The following is a 21,348-nucleotide window of genomic DNA, read 5'->3' on the forward strand; positions in this document are numbered from 1 at the left end:
GGCTCAGCGGCCGGCCTGGCACAGGCGACGGAACCACCTTCCCCTTCCAGGCCTCCGTGTTCAAGCGCTGCGCTCCGGGTGGGCCTGGTGGGGACGCGCGGCAGCTCCCCTCCCGCGTGGGCCGTGACTCGGAGCGGCGGCGGTGGACCCGCGAGAGCGCATCGGCCGCTCCTGTCCGCAGGGAGCGCCTCTGGCGTGGAGCAGCAGAGAGCCTACGTGTCTTTAGGCAATGTGAATGCAAGTGTCTAGCCCTGGACTCAGCTTTTCTAACCAGAGAATCGTCAGAGCCCCACGGGGCTGTCGGGAACCCCCAGCGCTTGGGGGTTGAGAGGCGTGTATGGCGTGTTTGCTCGTTACAAGAGGGCGGGCACAGGGAGGCCGGGCTCAGACAGGACTAAAGGCTAGAAAAGCGTCCATTCCTTTCCATCTCAGTTTTGTTTGAATAGGTTTTCAAGGCAGAAAAGTCTGAAGATGGGAGAAAGAAGGGAGGGAATATGACTACAGGTTTTCATCTTGACAGAGGCACAAAGGAATTTCAGGTGAGATAGGAAAAGGAAGAGAAAGGGGAAGAAGTCTCAGGGCTCCGAGGACAGGCTGGGTCCTCACGGTGGGTGGGCGGAGGGAGTGTGTCGGGGTCTGCCCCACCCTACCCCCCCGAGCGAGACCAGCGTGAGAGGTGGAGGGCCCGGGATGCCCGGGAAGTCCCAGAGCAGCAGGAGCTGCGCTGGGCCGAGCGCCAGCTGCAGGCTGTCTCCCAGCGCACCGCCCCCCGCCCCCCCCGCCCAGTGTTACAGATGGAGCTTTGGCCCTAGGAGAGGCCATGGGTGAGAATCTCCAGGGGAAACCAAGGCACGCGTGGAGAGTGACTGGCACACAGCCCCGGCCTGTCCCGTCTCCTGATTCTTCGTCTGCAATGTTTCCTTTAAATCTTAGCCACCAGGGGAAGGGTCAAGGCCACTGCTCAGTGTGCAGCATCTTCCAGCCGCGGAGGCAGAGACAAGGAGTAGGCAGGACGGGGGTCACTCATGACCATCCTAGTAGCCAGCTCGGCTGTTGGAACAAAAACCGCAGCCTGGGCGGTTCCAGCAACAGACATCTGTCTCCTCTGCGTCTGGAGGCTGGGCGTCTGCGATTGAGATGCCCACAGACCTGTCTCCTGGTGAGGACTCTGCTTCTGGCTCGTGGACGGCCACCGTCTCCCTGGGTCACTTACCGCCCAGACGACGTAGAGGGTGAGCTCTGGTCTCTCCTCCTCTTCTAGTGAGGACACCAATCTCAGCCTGGGGGCCCCACCCCTAGGACCTCAGCTAAGTCTCATCACCTCCCAAATACCCCACACCCAATACCATCTCCGTGGGGTAGGGGTTAGGGCTTCAGCCTGTGGAATTGGAAGGACACAAATGTTCAGCCCATGATACGCGGTGCCCCGGATGGAAATGGTGTTGGCGCAGACTGCCACCGCACAACCCCGGGGGCGCAGGTCACATCCTGGTCGTGGACAGAGCCCTGAGGTTGTGGTGCTCAACCTGCACACCATCGGTGGTGAGCCCAGCCTCGCGCCCACCGGCCACTTTAAACCCTGCATTTGGGGCTCTCCCCCTGCTGGTGGGGCCTCCTTTAACAAACAGGTGATGCAGGAGAATGTGAAAGCAGTGAAGAGTGGCAGGAGCCCAGCAGGCCTGGAGAAGCCCCGCCTGCGCCGGGACATGGGCCCGGAATGACTCCGCCCACTCAGGTTCAGGACCTGACCCTGTCCTCTCTGTGAGGCCCTCGGTAGGCTTTGCTGCCCTCGAGTTGCAGGTGGGCAGCACTGGGACTGTGAGGCCAGACCACAGTTAGACCTTCAAATTCAGAACTTTGGGCGTGTCTGGCTCCGAGGCCAGAGACTGGCCCTGGGCTCTGCAGCCTCTGAGGGCTGAGAGCTGGGGCCTGAGGTGCCAGAGAGCGAGGCCACTTCATGGTGAAGCGAAGGGCCCCCGGGTGACTCCATGGGCCAGCGTCACTGCTCGCGATCCTGAGCTCCCTGCCACCAGCCTCCTGCGATGCAGACCTGATGGGTCGCCAGGCCCGGCTCTCAGCCAGCGCCCTCCACATGCAGAGTCGGAGCTGGACGCTTAGACCTGTGGGCTCCTTAAACCTTGTCTGGTCAGCGTCAAGCAGAGATGCAGACTAGCAGGAGATGGAATGGACTTACCTGCAGGCTCTGGCCCATGGGCTTTGAGGACTGCTGGGCAGGTGCGAAGCCCACCAGGCAGACTGCCAGTGTGGGGGAGGGCACGGCGGAGCTGGGCGCTCAGGGGCAGGGTCTCCGCCCTTCAAGGAAGCCTCCGCTCTGCCCTGGTGAGTCAGGCCCTCCCCTCCTGGATTATCAAGGAAGCTGGTCGTCACCGGAGTCAACCGATTCTGAACCGTTATCACCTCGCCCAAACGCCGAGGCCGCTGTGTGACTGATCGCTGGGCCCCCGGCACCTCCCCAAGCGGATCCACGACTGGAGGGCCTGACGTCACCCTGCTGATGGAGGGTGGCACGAGACCCAGAGAGGACCCGCCGCTCGGCCAGGGTCAAGGGGCCGGCCTGTGGCCGTGGCAGGGGGTGGGCTCCATCCCCGCCTGCTCCACCTCCGCTGCAGGACCCCGGTGGCCTCACTTAGGGCCAGGGCCCCAGGAGTCCCCTCTGTGGGGATAGACACCTCGACAGGTTGTCCCTCCGCACAAAGGCGGTCCTCGGGGCCCTCCGTGCAGGGCACCCAGTGGGCTCCGGACAGAGCAGTGGTTCACACGGCGGAGGGAAAGTACCCCCGGGTGTGCGACAAGCCCACTGGCGGGGCTGAGGAAAGGCTTCTTGGAAAGCAGCATTGAAGCCGAGCTCAGGATGATGAGAGAGTGATCGGGCTCCCAGGGAGGAGAGCTGGGAGCTTGCTCTCGCCCCAGACTGCAGTGTTCTGGCAGCAACGCGCCTCCCCTTCCGAGAGTCTCTGGCTGGGTCGGGGGCAATGGGGACTCAGGTGAGTGTCCTGGGCATGCTCAGCGTTTGGTGACCGGGGCAGGGCCTCGATGAGCTGATCCACGAGACCCGACCATCCTGGGCACATGGGCTGAAGCACGTGTTTCCGGGGGCCGGGCAGGGCCTCTCACATAAAGGCAGGGGGTGATGGGTGCCGGGGTCCTGCACGGAGCGCCCGCTGAGATAGGCCTTGCCCATCCTCCATCCACGGCAGGCGTCCCTGTGACTGCCGACGGCCACGCCGGGCAACTGGAGGGTTGAAGCCCGGCCTGGATCTCCTCCGGCCCCTCTGTGCCCCAACATCCTTCCAGCCCTTGCAGGAACCCCTCGTGGTCCCAGCGATGAGGTCTCTGTGGCCACCTGGCTGGACAAGGCAGATGACCCCTTCAAGCCTCCTGTGGGGGTTGGGGGGGAACGTCCCTCTGTGCCCAGCCCTGTGTGGGGAGCGTCCTTCTGAAGTGTTGGGAGCAGAGGGGGTGCGCACAGCCTCCCGGCACTGCAGCCCCCGACTTATATAGGCTCCTACCCTGGATCCCAGTAGCAAAGGATGCCCCGGCTCCAGAGCCCTCATGCCCAGCTCCTGCCCCGAGCACAGAAGGAGCCTGCAGTCAGCACTTGGCCTGGAGGGTGGCCCCAGGGAGCCGTTCACAGGGCAGACTGGCTGTGAGGGTTCGCGTGGGCCCCCCGCCCTGACCGGCCCTCCCAGGACAGAGCCGGGAACGCCCGGGCAGACTGGACAGGGCACCCCTGGCGTGGGCTCCAGCACCCCACTGGTGTGTCTGGCACTCTGGAGATGCTTGTCTATCTGCTGAAGGCAGGACTGAGTCCCCGCAGGGGCTCCTGCAAGGCCCCTCCACTCGTGTGGCCGTTTACACGTGCTGATGGAGCCTGCTTTATGTGTCAGGCATGATGCTGAGCCCCCGGGAAATCGGCAAGAAGAGAGAGGTGGTCAGACAGAGGGGGAAAGGCAGGACTGAAGGGGAGAGGGGAGGAGGGAGAGAGGGAGGGTCCCTGCCCAGGAGGCCCCCTCCCCTCGAGCAGGGCAGAGGAAACAGTTGCGGGAGATGACCGCGGGTGAGCGCAGTCGGGTCTGGCCCCTTGTTCCTCTGACAATGACCAGGGCCTGCGGTGCTCCAGACGTGGGTGGAGGGTGGGGCCTGAGCTCAGGACAGCAGACGGCAGGCAGGGATCACGGCAGGCAGGGATCACGGCACTGGCGCGGGTCGGCGCGGAGGGGAAGCAGGGCTGCAGGGTGGGGGTCTCGGGTGGTGGTGCCCCGAGCAGGGGCCAGCCTTGGGGAGGGGAGGGGGCACAGCCCCAGGGCGTGAGCGGAGCAGGAAGCCGAGGCAACTTCACTTGAACGGGACGTCCACTCCCGCCAGGCCTCCCCCGGCCTTGAGAGCAGACAGAACCAACCCGTGTCTGTCCCGAGAACCCCTGGCAGAGGCGGTCTCCCCGGGCGGGCCTCAGGCTGTCCAGGAGGGGCTTCCACTCCAGAGCCGGGGGCCCAGCGCGGTCCCCGTCAGGAGACCCTGGGGTCCTGGCCTGGGAGCCACCGGGGCCCGCTGGCCGCGGGAGGGGGCGGCGGGGCTGCAGGCAGAGGATGTTTGCAGAGTGAGTCAGAGCAGCTGTGGGCTCTCGTTACACCCGGGTCCAGGGAGGCCGCAGCCCAGCTCACTGCGGCCAAAGCCGCGGCTCCTCCCGCCAAAGGGGCCCCGGGTGGGGGCGGGGCGGCGGCCACAGACAAAGGCGGGACGCGCGGCCCGTGACCCGGGGCAGCTTAAATTAGGGAACATCCAAAATGAAGGAAGTTCTGTTTGTTCTAGGAACCCAAGTCTGTTCGAACAGGCGTCCACAGATGAGCGGCCGGGGCCACCACCGGCCCGGCATCTTGCGGGGCCTGATTGAGGCGCAGATGTGAATGACCCGCTCCCAGGTCCTGGGTCCTTCAGCGGGTGGGGGACACAGCTATAGGGACAGGAACGCGGCGCCCTGGGGCCGGCTCCCTGCCGCCCGGGTCACAGAGGCTCTGCGGGGCTGATTACCCTGTGGCCACACGCACGGTGGGCTGGGCTCCGTGGACGGCTCTGGGTCCTCTGGTCCTGCCTGTGGCTTGCCCTACATAGGGGAAAAAAAAAAAATTGCTCGGAAATTCTCCTGTGGCTAATTCATTCCAGAAGCCACCAGACTGAATACGGCTACTGTACATAGATTTCATTATCCTGGGGCATATTTTGGCCAAAAGACTAAGGAAAAAACCAGAAAAGATGCAGTAAGTGTCTGGCCCCCCACAGGGGTGGAGGCGGGAGACAGAGGGAGGTTGGAGAGACAGCGTGTTCACACCGAGGACGTCATCCGCTTCCTTCAAGTGCTCACCCGGCTGGAAGCGCTGGGCTGGGCGTCCGTGAGGACCCAGGCAGGAAGCAATGCAGCTTACCCACCCAGGAGGGGAGCAGTGGGCTGCATTTCGCCCTGGCACCCAGACTTCATCTATAGAGGTGACCGGCTGAGAAGGCCGGTGATCAAAGACGTCGAAGTGGTTTTCAGGGGAGGAGCCACACAAGGCCACGCAGGGCTACACGGGGAAGCCCCAGGGTTGGCCAGCCCCAGGAGGGAGGGGAGAGCATGGGCCGGAAGCTCCACTGGGGTTTCTGTGCAGGGATCTGGCGAGGTAGATTCAGCTCTAGCAGGTTTGAGTAATTCCAGTGGGCTCTGGAACCCAGGTACCCCTGGTCGTCGAGTTATCTGGCTGGGGACTTAGGGCCTGGGGACCCTGGCTTGTGTGAGGGTTGAAGAAGCAGGTGGGCGTTGAGGGTGGGCTCTGGACTGTTGGTCTGAATGTGAAAGGCCCGTGTGCAGGACTTGTTTGCTGTCTCTAGGAATATGCTTCCCTTTGGGGAGGGACAGACAGTCTCTCCCAAGCCAGCAAGGCCCCCAAGATGCCAAAGCATCGTAGGATCCAGAGACTTTTACACATGATTTATACAGACAGATGGACGCATCTCTGGTCAGGGGTTTGTGGTCTTTTCCAGAGCACTCAACACAGCTGGCTACTCCCAGGCCTTGGCATGGCCTCCCCTGGAGTTCGGGGGCCTTCTGCTCCTGGAGTCTCCTGGGACACACTCAGGGGCTGGTCCTGGGTGGTCTTCTGCTCTGACCCCCCGAGGGCAGCACAGGTGATGGGTACCCATCTCCGCTGGCCTCCAGCCCGTCTCCTGAGCCCTGCCCCCCTGCTGCACGTGCCCCCGCGCCCCTGGCCTTGTCCAGGTCCCAGATCTCTTCTCCCACGGGCTCCGTCTCTGTGAACCACCCTCTGTCTTCCTTATCACCCAACTCTCAAGGTCAGCCCATCCCCACCGCCCCCGTCCACACCACCCCCAGACGCCTCCATGGCCCCCAGCTGCCCTCTCACAACAGCGTCGGTCCTGGATTCTGGTTTCCAGCCCGCCTGCCTCCCGGCTCCAGACTGACCACCCCGGCCCTCCCTCCAGCCAGCATCTGAGCCGCCCCCTCGAGCCCCTGCCCAAATCCGAGGCCCCCACACCACCCGGAGAGCACGTGTTTCCTTCAGCCTCGCCTCCCCAGGCCCCGCCCTGGCCTGGCCCTAGACCCAGAACCTGTGCACGTGTGCCCCGGCAGGCCCTGCTCCCAGAAGCCCGGCCGCACTCCAGCCTGGCCGACCCTGCCATCAGCCCTGCCCGCGCCCCCCATCTCCCATGCGCAGAGCCTCTCCAGGCTCCTGTGGCTCATCCTGCCTTTTCTGACCTCCAGGGCTTCTCAGAGGACAGCCCTCTGGGCCCCACAGCCCAGCCTCCTCAGCCCAGGCTCCTGCTCTGCCCCACTGCTCCCCTCCTACCCCCCAGCCCCACTCCTGCCCTGCCCATCCCCCCCAGCCCCCCTCCTGTGTTGACCATTGTATCTGCTTGTCTCTCTCCCAGCCCAGGTGCCTGGACACCTAGGGAGTGCCTGGCACCTCCAAAATGGGCAAAGAGCATCTAGTGGAGGAGACAGGGAGACCGCAGGCAACTCCAAGGCCTCAGGGCCTGTCCCGGGCCGGGGCTCTTCACCAGGAAGGCTCCCGGGCAGGTCAGCTCTCTTTTCCTAGGAAAGACAACTGTCAGAGAGAGCACTCTGTCTGATCCCCCGTTTTTTAGGGAGGAAAACTGAGGTCCAGAAAGAGGAGGCTGTGTGGTGGAGGGCCAGGCCTGGGACTTGGTCCTTAGAGTCCGACTGGATGTTGTCTCGACCCCACTGCTGGGCCCAGCGAGGCCCCAGGTGAGGCGGCAAGGCCAGCGTGGCCAGAGGCCAGGGGCTGGCCAGTGCCCTCGTCGGGCTTCCGGTTAGGGAAGGGTGTGACCACGCAGAGGGACGTTGGTTGCACACCTACTGCGTGCCTCCATCACTTCCCCGGAAGCCCAGCGTCCAGCCAGGGGCGGGGTGGGGGTCGAGGAATCCGCTCAAGGGTCCTGCAGCACCCACCGGAGTCCTGCAGACAGAGCCCGGATGTGTGCACAGCGCAGGCCCCTCAGGGGCGGGTGGCTGTCAGGAGAAGCCCCGGAAGGACACAGCATCCGTTTGGGGGCTGGCCCGCCCCCTGCCCTTGGACACAGGCATTGTCCTGGGTCTTGAGAGAGGTGATACCATCAGCAGGCATCCTCTGTGCCCTGCGATGCTGGGGGCATCCAGGTCAGGAGGAAAGCTGTCTACCCCGCAGGGCTGGCTGTGGAACCCACGGGGTCCATTGCAAATCCCTGCTGCGGGGCCGTTGTTCAGCAACTGGGGACATTCTCAAGGCGGCCACAGCAGAGCAGAGCCGAGGGCAAGGCCTGCTCAGGGCAGCGGGGAGACAGCCCGGGGCGTCTTGGGAGGGGTCTGGCGCCAGGAGCGTGAGCCGGACAGGCAGGCTAGGGAGGGGCAAGAGGGGGCTCTGCCGGGAGCCTGGGGGCGCCCAGCGAGGGTGTGCAGAAAGGAGGCAGGAGGCACAGGCTGGGGGCCTGAGCCCCTCATCCCACGGGCCTGCGACCCCAGGCGGCTCTTAGGCAGGGAGTGGAGAAAACTAGAGTCTGGTGTGGAGGAGAGCCGGCCGGTGAGCTGGGAGGCAGGGTCATGTCCCCCACCTCCTGGGCCATGCCGTTCAGGTGGGCCCCTCACCCCTCACTTCCCAGGGGAGCTTCACATGCCGAGATGCCACATGGGAAGCAAGGCGATGCCCGTCGGAAGCCACCATGCAGGGCCTCTTGGGCTCCTGGTGAAATAAGGCGCCCACGTCTGAGCTCTAGTCAGGCAGCCTTTCCGCAGCAGGCCCCCCAGCGCCTGCTCCCTACGGCGACCAGCGGCCCGGTCCCCTGGAGCTGGATGATGGCACTCACGCGGGCCGGGCAGGGCTGCCCATCTCTGCCCACCTCTGGCCCCTCACCCACGTTCCCGCTCAGCTGACAGCCCACCCACGCCAGCGCCATCACCGTCCTCCTAGAGGGCAGGAAGACAGGCTGGAGGTGGGTGGTGCCTCTGGGGCTACGCATGGCCATGGGCCAGAGGCAGCTGTTGGAGCCCCCCTCGCCCCAGGGCAACACCAGGCAAGATTCCAGCTGGCCTGGATTCTGCCTCACCTCACTGCCCAGGACGAGGCCAGCGTACGTGCCCAGCAAAGGAGGGGAGGACCCGAGAGGTACTGGGGTCCCACAAGCAGGAGAGTCATCATGGCCTTGGGCTTGAAGCACGGAGGAGCCCCTGAGACCCACTGGCCAGGCCCCACCCACCCCTCCAGAGAGGCGTGTCCTCCCCCTGCCCTCTCCGGGTCAGGGGGTGCCAGGACACCACCTCAGAGGGCAATCGTGGGCCTGGAAGACCCTGTGAAACACCCAACCAGCGGGCGCTTAGAGAAGACCTGGCGCTTTCTACCCCGTCTGTGCGCTCTTGGCTGTTTGCTTGAAGACAGTCATCACACATGTTGTCATCGCTCGCCCGGATAGCTGCCCACCAGACAAGTGGCTTCAGGAGAACAGCGTCGTATGGTTTCATGGGTCTTTCCCGGGTACCTGATACGATCTGATGGGTCCTGGTCACTCTGAGGGTGTTTGCTGAACCAGTGAATGAGCTGAATGGACAGGAGCTGGTGCTGCTCCGAGCTCTCAATTCTCGCCTTGCTTCTGCTCTCACTGAAGGTTGTTCTGTAATTGTCTCCTTGCTTCTACTGGTCCTACGGCAAAAGGCATCATGAGGGTCTCAGCACCCTCCCCCACCCCCCAAAGTAGTCCCTCACCCGCACCCATGGGGCCCCACTGTTCCAACTTGAAATGCGATGGGATAAAACGTGCCTGCGTCAACCTACAGACGAGCGGAATCGCAATACAAGTGGGTGTGTTTATTGTTGTGGTTATTGTTATTTTTTAGTCACTGAGTTGTGTTTGACTCTGTGTAATCCCATGGACTGTAGCCCGCCAGGCTCCTCTGTCCATGGGATTCTCCAGGCAAGAACTCTGGAGTGAGTTGCCATTCCCTTCTCCAGGGGATCTTCCTGACCCGCAGATGGAAGCCGGGTCTCCTCCTTGGCAGGCAGAATCTTCACCACTCAGCCACCAGGGAAGTCCATGCTTGTTTTCATCTCTGCCTAAAGTTCTTTCCCTCTGCATTCTACTCGAGAGTTTCGGCTAAACGGGCCCATGTGGTTGTACAGTATTCTCTGGTGGAGTACGGCCCTGCGTGGACCTGTCCTACTCCTGATGGATGTGGGTTTTCCAGCTTGGAGCGACCACAAAGCAGCTGGGATGGACACCCTTACACAGGCATTTGGTCACACCTGTGTGCACACTTCCACTGGGCAGGTACGAGGAGCAGAGTCGCTAAATCGCCGGTCTGTGTGTTTTCATGTGTGAGCATTCCAGTTGCTCCATGTTTTCATCAACACATGCTTTGCCGGTTTTGAGCCGTTTTGGCAGGTACTTGACTGTGGTTTTTACCAAAGTAATTGATGGAGTGAATTGCACACATCATAAAATTAGGCATTTCACAGTGAACAATCCCAGGGCAGCCAGTCCGTCCACAGAGTTGTGCAAACGCCACCTCTGGTTCCCCGACGTCTCCACTGCTCCCAAGTAAACCCGTCTGTTAAGCCCACGCTCTCTTCACCCCTGCAGCTGCCAGCCTGCGTCCTGTCCCTGTAGTGTATCTACTCTCCAGAGTTCGTAGAAGCAGCATCACACGGGGGTGGCTTCCGGCGCCTGGCTTCTTTCACTCAGTGTAACGTTTTCAGATTTACCCACGTGGCCCCACGCGTCAGTCATTGTTGTTCAGTCGCTCAGTCGTGTCCGACTCTTTGCAACCCCAGGGACTGCAGCGCACCTGGCTCCTCTGTCCTTCACCACCGCCTGGAGTCTGCTCAAATTCATGTCTACTGAGTCGGTGACGCCATCCAACCATCTCGTCCTCTGTCGTCCCCTTCTCCTTCCACCTTCAATCTTTCCCAGCATCAGGGTCTTTTCCAGTGAATCGGCTCTTCGCATCAGGTGGCCAAAGTATTGTAGTTTCAGCTTCAGCATCAGTTCTTCCAATGAATAATCAGGGTTGATTTCCTTTAGGATGGACTGGTTGGATCTCCTTGCAGTCCAAGGGAGTCTCAAGAGTCTTCTCCAGCACCACAGTTCAAAAGCATCGATTCTTCAGTGCTCAGCCTTCCTCACAGTCCAACGCTCACGTCCGCACGTGCCGGGAGCCTGTGAAGGCCGCCTGATGGTGCAGATCTGACCAGGACGGTGGGGTCACCCAGATGGTCCAGGCGGGCCCAGTGTCACCACGAGAATTGCTTAAAGGAAGGAGGCAGGAGATCAGAGAAGGAGACTCAGTCCAGGAGCAGAGGTTGGAGGGAGGGGTTTAAAGATGGAAGGGGGACCACGAGCCAAGGGAGGTGGGAAAGCAAGGAGCCAGTCACCCCAGGGCCTCCAGGGGGAGCCAGGCCTTCTGGGTCTCTGGGTCTTAGCTCAGTGAGACGGTTTTCGACTTTGGGCCTCCAGGACCATGAAAGGGTACATGTGTGTTATTTAGAGCCCCTCCGCTTGTCAACTGTTACAGCAGCCTCAGGGGGGAGGAGGGGAGGGGAACCAACGGGACCTGAGGGGTGGCAGGGAAGATGCTCAGGAGGGCGGGTGTGGATTTCAACTCTGGATGCAGGAGGCACATCTTTTTTTTTTTTTTTTTTTACACACGGCTCACCCCTATACCAAACTTAACTTAAATCTCTATATCCACTGTTGATGCTGATTCTAAGAAATGAAGATGCTGCTCTACACACACTCTCCTAAGACACTGCCATTTGTGCAGAGAAAGTGCATGTATTATTGAGTTTCACAGTTCGGAGCATCAATTATGTGATGAGCAACTGGGTAATACCACTGAGCCACAGATGGTAATGAAACATAAACTGTTTATCAGACCTGGACAGTGGTTTATCGTAGCTTTTCTGAGTGGGAACGGTTTTCCCATTTTGTAGCATTTGTAACTCTAAGTAAGCAGTTGTGTGAATGGGTACATTTTTGCTCTAAGATGTAGTTAGTTTTCTTGACTTCCCTTAAGACTCAAATCCCGTATTAATTGAACCTGATCATATTCAACCCAGAAGTCTATCCTGCAGGCTCTGCCTCCAAAATTTATCTCATAGCCACGTACTTCTCCCCACCACCACTGCTAACCCCCTGTTGTAAGCTCAGATAGCACACCAACTGGAACTCTTCAATAGCCTTTTGTTGTTGTTGTAACATGAGCCTTTTTCTTTATTTTTTAAAATTAGGGTGTATTTTTATTTTTAACAGCAAAAACATTTTGTATTGGGGAATAGCCAATTAACAATGTTGTGACAGTTTCAGGTAATGAGTGAAGGGACTCAGCCAAATATACACATGTTTCTGATAGCCTTCTAAATGGACCCCTGCTTCCACGCTTGTCCCATTCCTAACTTCTGTCCTTTGTGTTTAGATACAACCTGGGGACAAACAAGATGTAAAACACAAGATTTGAAAACTTTTAAGGCACTTCTATGGGAAAGGGCAGTTGAATATATCCTTCTCAAGTTTAGCACAATCCCTTAAGCTAAGCATCTTCAGGAGGCACATCTTAACGGGCTCCCCACTCCCCAGACACAGGCGAGCTTTCCCCACTGGGGCAAGCAGCCGAAAAGACAATTTCACTGGACTCTCGGGCATTCTTTGACCATGATTCCAAGTAGCCTGATGTCTAAATTCATTCCCCTGCCCGCCTCATCTTGGGCTTCGGAATCTAAGTGGACAGAGGCCCAGGAACTCCGGTACTTAATGAACTGCCACCCCCACCCGCTCACGCAGAAGAAGACAGCCACACCAGCAGGACCGTGACCTCAGCTCCCACTTCTGGGCCCCAGGTCCCATTATGAGCCTCATGGGGGCTCCTAGCAACCCCCTCTTGACAGCCTGCTGCTCCCTCTCACAGGTGAGCCCCCGCCCCTAAAGGATGTGTTTCTTTATTATTATTTCATCGAAGCATCGCTGATTCACAGTGCTGTGTTCATTTCTGCTGTGCAACAAAGTGACTCAGTTATGCATATGTATTCTTCTTCGCATTCCACTGCGGCTTGTCACAGGGCGGTGAACGGAGCTGCCTGTGCTACTCAGTAGGGCCTTGCTGTGCATCCATCCTGTGCACCCCAGTTTCACCCTTAACCGCAAACTCCTCATCCTTCCCTTCCAAGGACCTGCTTCTCGTTCCAAAGCCGTGGCCTTTAACCCTGAGGCTCTACTGTGATTCTCATCGCCTACAACCTTTATTCTTTTCTTTTTTTTTTTGCTGAAGGATTGATTTGATAACTAAACAGACAATGCTGGAAGAGGAATAAATGAGTTGGAGGATATAACACAAGAAATCGCCATTGAATTCACACAGAGACTTTCCATGAGAGCTACAAAAACAGCAATGTGGTTTTTAATCAAAATGAGAAGATACATAAAATATCTCTACAACTGAAAAATTATAAACGTGCAAACATCTTGAGGAGAAGGCAATGGCACCCCGCTCCAGTACTCTTGCCTGGAAAATCCCACGGCGGAGGAGCCTGGTGGGCTGCAGTCCATGGGGTCGCTAAAAGTCAGACACGACTGAGCGACTTCACTTTCACTTTTCACTTTCATGCATTGGAGAAGGAAATGGCAACCCACTCCAGTGTTCTTGCCTGCAGAACCCAGGGACGGGGGAGCCTGGTGGGCTCCCGTCTATGGGGTCGCACAGAGTCGGACACGACTGAAGTGACTTAGCAGCAGTACCAAACATCTTGAGTCAAATAAAATATTACAGTACATATATTAAGAAAATAAGACAGCATTCTAAAGCAACTATACTCCAATAAAAATTTTAAAAATGCTAAATAGATAGTACACAGTGGAGACGCAGTGGTAAAGAACCCGCCTGCCATTGCAGGAGACACGAGAGATGCTGGCTCCAGCCCTGGGTCCAGAGGATCCCCTGGAGGAGAAAACGGCAGCCACTCCAGGATTCTTGCCTGGGAAACCCCATGGTCCGAGGAGCCTGGCAGGCCGCGGTCCACAGGGTCACAGGAGTCAGACATGACTGAGCTCTGAGTATGACTAATAACAGTGAACATTTTTATATAAAAATCTTTGTGATGCAGTGAAGCTCTGAGAGAAAGGCATGACTTAAATTCTGATACTCAGAAGAAAGATAAATTTGAAGCCTAATTGACTTAGAGCCTCTATCTTTCAAGAAAAACCAAACTACAAAGGCTCCCTCATTGGGCGGCGCTGATTCTGCTTTGCAAACCTGGGGCCTTTTCTGAACAAACCGCTTCCTCACGGGCAACTCATGTCAGCAGTACCGCTGCCAAGCAGCCCTTGGCGAGTCTGAGAAAACATTGACACTCTCTCAAAACCTCTCTTGACTGTTTGCACAGAAGCAGGAAGTGAGTCCACCCTGTTTGGTTTGCCTGGTCCTTTAAGGATCTCCAGGAGACGACTTCCAATAACCGACACACACCTTTCCAAAACCCCCGGCCTGCATCCCAGCCAGACAGCCACTCTGACACCGGCCCGTTTATTCAGACGTCTCCCACAGCCAGACTGGCCCATCTCATTAATTCGAGGGAAGGGCACCCATCTGTCCACCGCCGGCCACCTCTCTGGCCAGCCTCTTAAACTGCTGGCCTCCATCCTAAGTGCTGCGGAGCCCAAGGCCGCAGAGCTCGTCCTCAGCAGTGGAAGCTGCGAGAGAGAAGCCAGAGCGTGAGGAGGGTCCTGCCTGGGGCTCCTCTCAGGGAGGCCCCCGCCTGTTAGCAGTGCTGACTGCCCCCAAGGGGTATACGGCACAGCTGGAGCCCTAACTCCTTCTGGGGCTCCTGGGCCTCACTCCTCAGGGGAGAATGAGGAGCCAAGGAGGAGCCAGGGCTGTGCCCAGAGATGCCAGGATCCCAGCTCTGCCCAGAGATGCCTGCGCCCTGGCTCTGCCCTCAGCATCCTCCTATCCCCGGAGCACCACCCCCTTCTCCAGCCTCACGGTGCTCACGCTCAGCCTAGGGCCTGCCAGGTGTGGGAATGTCATCAGTGGGTAACATCTTAAAACATTCAGAACCCAGCAGTTGCCCACTTTGAAACACGAGTTAATGCTGCCTCTGTCTCGTGCCCACAGAATAAAGGACGCTGCTGAGCACAGGGTGAATGAGCTTTGTGAAGACCTGGGTGTGCTGTCCTCGTTCAGCTTGCTGCCCGTGACCTGGGAAACGTCACCCGCATTTGGGATACACGGACTAGGTGGCTGCAGACGCCTGCCGGCTCCGAGGCCTCGGTCGTAGGAAACCCAGGCCAGGCGGAGGCCCCGACAGGTGTCCTCGGCATCTCCTCGCCTTGCAGAAGCTCTGGAGGAGCCCCGTGTGGACCCTCACCCTCTGAGCGTCCCTCCTCCCTGCTGATGGCGGCTCGTTGAATGAACACCCACGTGCCAGGCCGGGTGCAGAGTGCCACCGGGACACGCCTGGCTGAAGGGTCCCTCGCTCCTGTTCCTCTTTTAGGAACAGTCTAGCTCTTTCTGTTTGTCCCTCAGGAAATGCGGTCTGTCGTGCTCAGTGAGGTCGTTTTTACGGACGCTCGCGTTTCCCTCTCGGTGAGCTTTTCCCTCTTCTTCGTCGTTGATGGTGTTCAGTCGCTGGATCGTGTCCGACTCTCTGCGACCCCATGCACTGCAGCACACCAGGCTCCCGGCCTCCACTGTCCCCCAGAGTTTGCTCAAATTCATGTCCGTTGTGTCAGCGATGCCATCCAGCCATCCCATCCTCTGCCGCACACCCCCTCTCCCCTTTTCCCTCAGTCTTTCCCAGCATCAGGGTCTTTTGCCCGGGTCAGCTCTTGGCACGAAGTGGCCAAAGTATTGGAGCATCAGCTTTACCACCTTCCAAACTTACCTTTTAACCTACAAACACGGTTGTCTCGGTCACCTTGACGTTGCATGTAGAGAATGACACCATGACAGTCATCCCAGGGACGCTTCTGTTTCTCAATCATCTTTGCCTCTCCTCCTGGGCTTCCTTTGCGTGAATAAAGCCTCCAGATGGTTGTTTGTTCATTCTGTTTGGCCAAAATGCTTTATGAGTTTCCTACATCCTAACATTTCAAAACCTTTTTTCTTAAAAAGCATGCAGTTCTTAATGAAGCCTTCCAATAGTCCATGACCCATTTTGCATCTGTGTCAAAATCAGGCACGGAATCAATGAAAGCATTAAAGCAAAGTAACCCGGTGACCATCAGCTCTGTTGCTTTAGGGCAGATGTTTAAAACATCAACCTCAATTGATCACCTTTGGCTTCTAAAGTTGATCTTTATCTCAGTTCATTTCAGTTCAGATCAGTCGCTCAGTCGTGTCCAACTCTTTGCGACCCCATGAATCACAGCACGCCAGACCTCCCTGTCCATCACCAACTCCCAGAGTTCACTCAGACTCACGTCCATCGAATCGGTGATGCCATCCAGCCATCTCATCCTCTGCCGTCCCCTTCTCCTCCTGCCCCCAATCCCTCCCAGCATCAGAGTCTTTTCCAATGAGTCAACTCTTCGCATGAGGTGGCCAAAGTACTGGAGTTTCAGCTTTAGCATCATTCCTTCCAAAGAAATCCCAGGGCTGATCTCCTTCAGAATGGACTGGTTGGATCTCCTTGCAGTCCAAGGGACTCTCAAGAGTCTTCTCCAACACCACAGTTCAAAAGCATCAATTCTTCGGCGCTCAGCCTTCTTCACAGTCCAACTCTCACAACCATACATGACCACTGGAAAAACCATAGCCTTGACTAGATGGACCTTTGTTGGCAAAGTGATGTCTCTGCTTTTGAATATGCTATCTAGGTTGGTCATAACTTTCCTTCCAAGAAATAAGTGTCTTTTCATTTCATGGCTGCAGTCACCATCTGCAGTGATTTTGGATCTTTATTTAGGGTTCTACAAAAGAAATATCTTTCCCTGATGCTGAGAAAGATTGAAGGCAAAAGGAGAAGAAGGTGGCAGAGAATGAGATGGTCGGATAGCATCACCGACTCAATGGACAATTGCAGGGACTTAGCAGCTGAACAACAGGCCACAAAAGAAACATAGCCATAGATTAAATATCTGGACTCAGGAGAGAGAGGCAGTTTCTATTTAAAGTTCAATCAAACAGACTAAACACACTCCTTGGGCCTCAGGTTGGCTGGGTGATCCCCTTGGGCTCCCTGCTGCTCTAGGGCATCAATAACGTCACAGAATGCAAGCAAGCACCGGGTTCTGGAGACAGGCTGTCCAGGGCCGTCAGGACCCTGGCACTTGTCCCATCCTCACTCCGTTCCTTGGGGTGATGTGGAGGTGGGTTGGCGCCCACCTTACATCAAACCCAGGACAAGGGTCCTGCACCCCAGCCCCCCACATACCCGGGGGTAGACAGAGGAGGGATTATCTCCGGGGGCAAAGGAAGCTAGCTGGGGCTCCACGTGGCTCCAACGAGCACAGCCATAGCCTATGGGAGCTGTCAGTGCAGACCCCGAGATCCTGCGGCCAGATCCTCCCTGAGCCTCAGGACACAGGGCCCAGGAGAAGGCTCTGCCTGAGGCCGCAGGCTGATGGTCAGGTCGCCCAGCCTGGCTGGCCCCTGGCACCCTGCCTTCCCCACCCAGAGCTCCCTCCTCTGCACAACAGGCTTTTGACTCAAGGGGCTGCTCAGAGCTACCTTGCCCGGAGGGAGGTGGACAATTGCTGGAACAGCGTCTGAAGCCCCATTCCAGGCGAGAAACCCGCACAGGGACAAGAGGGTGTTGGGAAGACAGGCGCTGAGGGAGGGAAACCAGGGCAAAACCTGCCCACGGAGAGAAAGGGGGAGAATGAGGGGCTCCTGAAGCCCCCGACTCCCCCGTCATCCGGGGCCCCACCGGGTCAGACCAGAGCTGCCAGGCCTGGGACCCGCAGGAGGCCACAGTTCAGGCGGCTTCAGCCAGAACCACCAGCAGCATTGTGACTGCAGAGCCTTGATTTTCAAAGTCATGCTAGTGTTTCCTGTGATGTTTCTTGACAGAATCCAACAGGAGGCTCCTGAAAATCTATTCTTTTTAGTCTTTTGATGGAGGAGATGGGAGGAGGTGAAATGGAAAATGACTTATCACTATAGAAAGACACGGCTTTCCTGGTGACTCAGCTGCTGAAGAATCTGTCTGCAGTGTGGGAGACCTGGGCTGGGAAGATCCCCTGGAGAAGGGAAAGGCTGCCCACTCCAGTATTCCGACCTGGAGAATTCCATGGACCGTATAGTCCATGGGTCGCAAAGAGTCAGACACGACTGAGCGACTTTCACTTATAGAAAGATAAATGGAGGGAGGGAGAGTGGAAGGGCAGAAGGGCTCGTTGCTTGCCTTTTAATACATTTAGGTATATTGCCTCAGGGCTTCCCAGGTGGCTCAGTGGTAGAGAACCTTCTTGCAACGCAGGAGACATAAAAGATGCGGGTTTGATCCCTGGGTCGGGAAGATCCCCTGGAGGAGGGCACGGCAACCCCCTCCAGTATTCTTGCCTGGGAAGGTCTACAGACAGAGGAGCCTGGTGCGAGTCACAAAGAGTCTGACACGACTCAGTGACTCAGCAACAATGTATTCCCTCAATACCTACTGTGTTGGAAGTCTTTTCCATGAATGTGTTAAGTTGCATTTTTTTCAAAAGCTTTTTTTTTTCAATGCCTGGAACTTTTTACTCACTGAATGTCACTACCCAGGACTTCCCCACTGAGTGGAGTCCACACTTATTTATTTGTCCGTTTTCCTGGTGATGTGCCTGCAGCCTGGTGTGTTTTTTTTTTTTTTTTTCCTTAAATCTTCATTGAGGTATAATTCACATACCGTACGAATCACTCATTTACAATGTTCAGCTCGGTGGTTTTTAGTGCAGTTACGGATGTGTGCACCCAACACCACAGACAATCTTATCTGTTCTCATCACCTCAGAAAGTCTCAAAATCCCCCCAGTCCCCTGCCCTGAGCAACTGCTAACCCACTCTCTGTCCCTGTGGATTTCCCCATTTTGGACGTTCTTAAAAATGGAATCGCGGCGTCTACGACCGGCTGCTTTCCGTCAGCTTGCTTTGCAGGCTCACCCAGGCTGTAGGGTGTGGCCATTTCTTCGTTCCTTTCTCCAGCCACATAATATTCCATCATATGGAAACAGCACATTTGATTCAAGCGTCATCGGCTGATGGATGCTGGGGCTGGTCCCGCAGTCTGGCCGCTACGGGTGATTCAGAAGGCTCACACCAGTGTTTGCGGGCAGCCGAGTCTTCACGTCAGAAGTGGAGCTGCTGGGTCTCATGAGCTCTGGGTTTCACTGAGAGGCCATCGGACTGTTTCCCAGAGCAGCTGTCCCATATCACCTCCTCTCAGAAGTGAAGGACAACTGGATATCTGCTTCTTTGAGTCCACTAGAGACCCCAAATTGTTCCCAAGGTCGCTGCGTCACCCCCAAGGTCAGCCCCGCTGCCAGGGCAGAGGGAGAAAGGATCAGCCTCAGCGCGAAGGGGCATCACCAGGCATGAACTCTGACCTCCACACGGCGGGGCAGCAGGCACTTACTACAGCAGTTACTGGACTTGAAAGTGAAAGTGAAAACCACTCAGTGTGTCCGACTTTGCGACTCCATGGACTATAGAGTCCATGGAGTTCTCCAGGCCAGAATACTCGAGTGGGTGGCCTTTCTCTTTTCCAGCGGATCTTCCCGACCCAGGAATTGAACCGGAGTCTCCTGCATTGCAGGCGCATTCTTGACCAGCTGAGCTGACTTCCCAGATTTCCCGGTTCCCAGGACAGAGCCATGGGAAAGCCCCAGCGGCAGCTGTGCTGACCTATTGAACTTGTCGTTTCAAAGGGTTCGACCCCACAGGGAGATGGAGCTTCCTTTCTCAGAATGAGTTCACTTATTTCCCTGTTTCGGCCACACTGATTTCCTCTGCTATGAATCTCCTATTCACATAGTTTGCCAATTTCCCTGCTTCCCCTCTGGGAAGGGGGTCTCATCCCTCCTGATCTATAGATGGATGGATATCATTTATGCATTCTGGATATGGATTCATTATTGCATGTCTGATGGAAACACCTTCAGCTATTCTGAGGCTTGCCTTTCCACTCTGCTTGTGGTATTGCTTGTAAACGAGTTCCTCTCTACCGTTTTATCTAGATTCCACACTGGAGCGTATCATTTGTGAGCAATGTGATGCCACAATCCGGCTCTCTTTCTAACAGCAAACTGCTACTGTTCCCCAGTAACAGTTATCTCAGCCCCACTTGTTGTCTAGGTTCCCTTGAAGACCACCCATCCCTCTGCCACTGGGTGAGCCTCCCTGGGGGAGCGGACCTGGCTTGGGCTGTTCCGGCTCCGTCCCACCGGCCCCAATCTCCCTTATCTAGCTGTCACTTTAGAAGACTAACCAGTTGAAAATGCAAGTAACATCACCTCCTTCTTCAGACTCATTTGGTTATATTCCAACCCTGGCCCTTACTCAGCAACGCCCATGGTAGAACCAGCTTATCAAACGCCATTAAAGCAAACGCACAGAGGCCTTGTTGAGATTGCATTCCAAGGAATCAAAACACGCAGCGAGGACGAATGACATCTGGAGGACTCTGCAGACCCCGCCGGGAGCCTGGGTCACTGCCTCGGTCCCTTTTCCCAGCTGTTTTCCCAGAACTCCATCTGGGGCTGCACCAAAAGTTATTTAAGCAATCCTTCCCTGATGAGTGCTCCTCTGGGGTTCAGGGTTTTCTACTGTAAACAACGCCGCAGTGAGAGGTTCAGGCATGCCTCTTGGAATCGGCGTGAGAGGGCAGGGCTGGGACACATCCTGGAGGTGGGCTGGCCAGGCCACACAGGGGCTCCTGGCACGGGGCTGGGTGCCAGGTCTCCTTCTGGAAAGGTCGCACCAGTTTCCATGGGGAGGGATCGGTCCTCACGGGTATGTAGCGGGTTCAGGGGCGTGGGATTAGGTTTGTCCTGACCCCGTTCACAGGCTGGCAAAGGTGGAGGTGCCCTGCCATGCGTCCATAGCAGCAGCAACACCCCACGCTCTGCGGTCGCTCTGCTCGTCTCACTGACTGGGGCTCAGAGGACAGCAGCTGCTGGGGGGTCTCCTCCTTCAGCCTCTCTGCAGAGCCTGAGTGAGGACCCCCCAAGCCAGAGTCTGTGGAGCTCATCTGAGTGGGTCCTTGGGTGTGAATTCTGCAAGGGAGAGCGAGGAGGCTGACAGTTCACACTGCATCCCCAGGGCTATGGCAGCGCCCGGGACCAGGAAACACGTGGGAACTGATTAGGTTATGGGCAGTTCCTGCTGTGACCAGCGTCCCATCTCTGCGCCACTTGGCAGAGGCATCCCTGCTCCTGTTAGCAGGCTGCACCCTGACCACGTCCTGTGTGTGCCTTCTCCCACCTCCCAGAGGTGCCTGAGGATGCCCGACGCCCATTAACCAGGGAGAACCCTGCCCTGGGAGCTGGCTTCGTGCCCCAGGGATAACCTACCCCCCAAGAAGCTTCTCCCACAAGCCTGACCTTTGGCCAGAAACCGGAAGTTCTTGGGTACCACCTCTGCCACGTTTCGTCAGTCAGCATGCTCATGGGGCCAGCCTGGATTCAGAGGAGGGCAAAGGAGCTCCATGTCTTGACAGAGGAGTGGCACCAGCGTGCCGAAGAAAGGGACGGTGGCCCGCCGAGGCCCTGGCAGCAACATCAGCGTCACCCGTCACGGAGGGCGTAGCCAGGGTTGACTCTGCACCTGGCACTGGGCGCCTACACTTCCAGGCTCATATTTTGGTCCCATTTCATGGAATGGTA

The sequence above is a fragment of the Bos grunniens genome, chromosome 11 (genome assembly GCF_055505025.1).
Source record: "Bos grunniens cultivar Pamir isolate PY7600 chromosome 11, Bosgru_T2T1.0, whole genome shotgun sequence".
In the NCBI taxonomy this organism is placed as follows: Eukaryota; Metazoa; Chordata; class Mammalia; order Artiodactyla; family Bovidae; genus Bos; species Bos grunniens.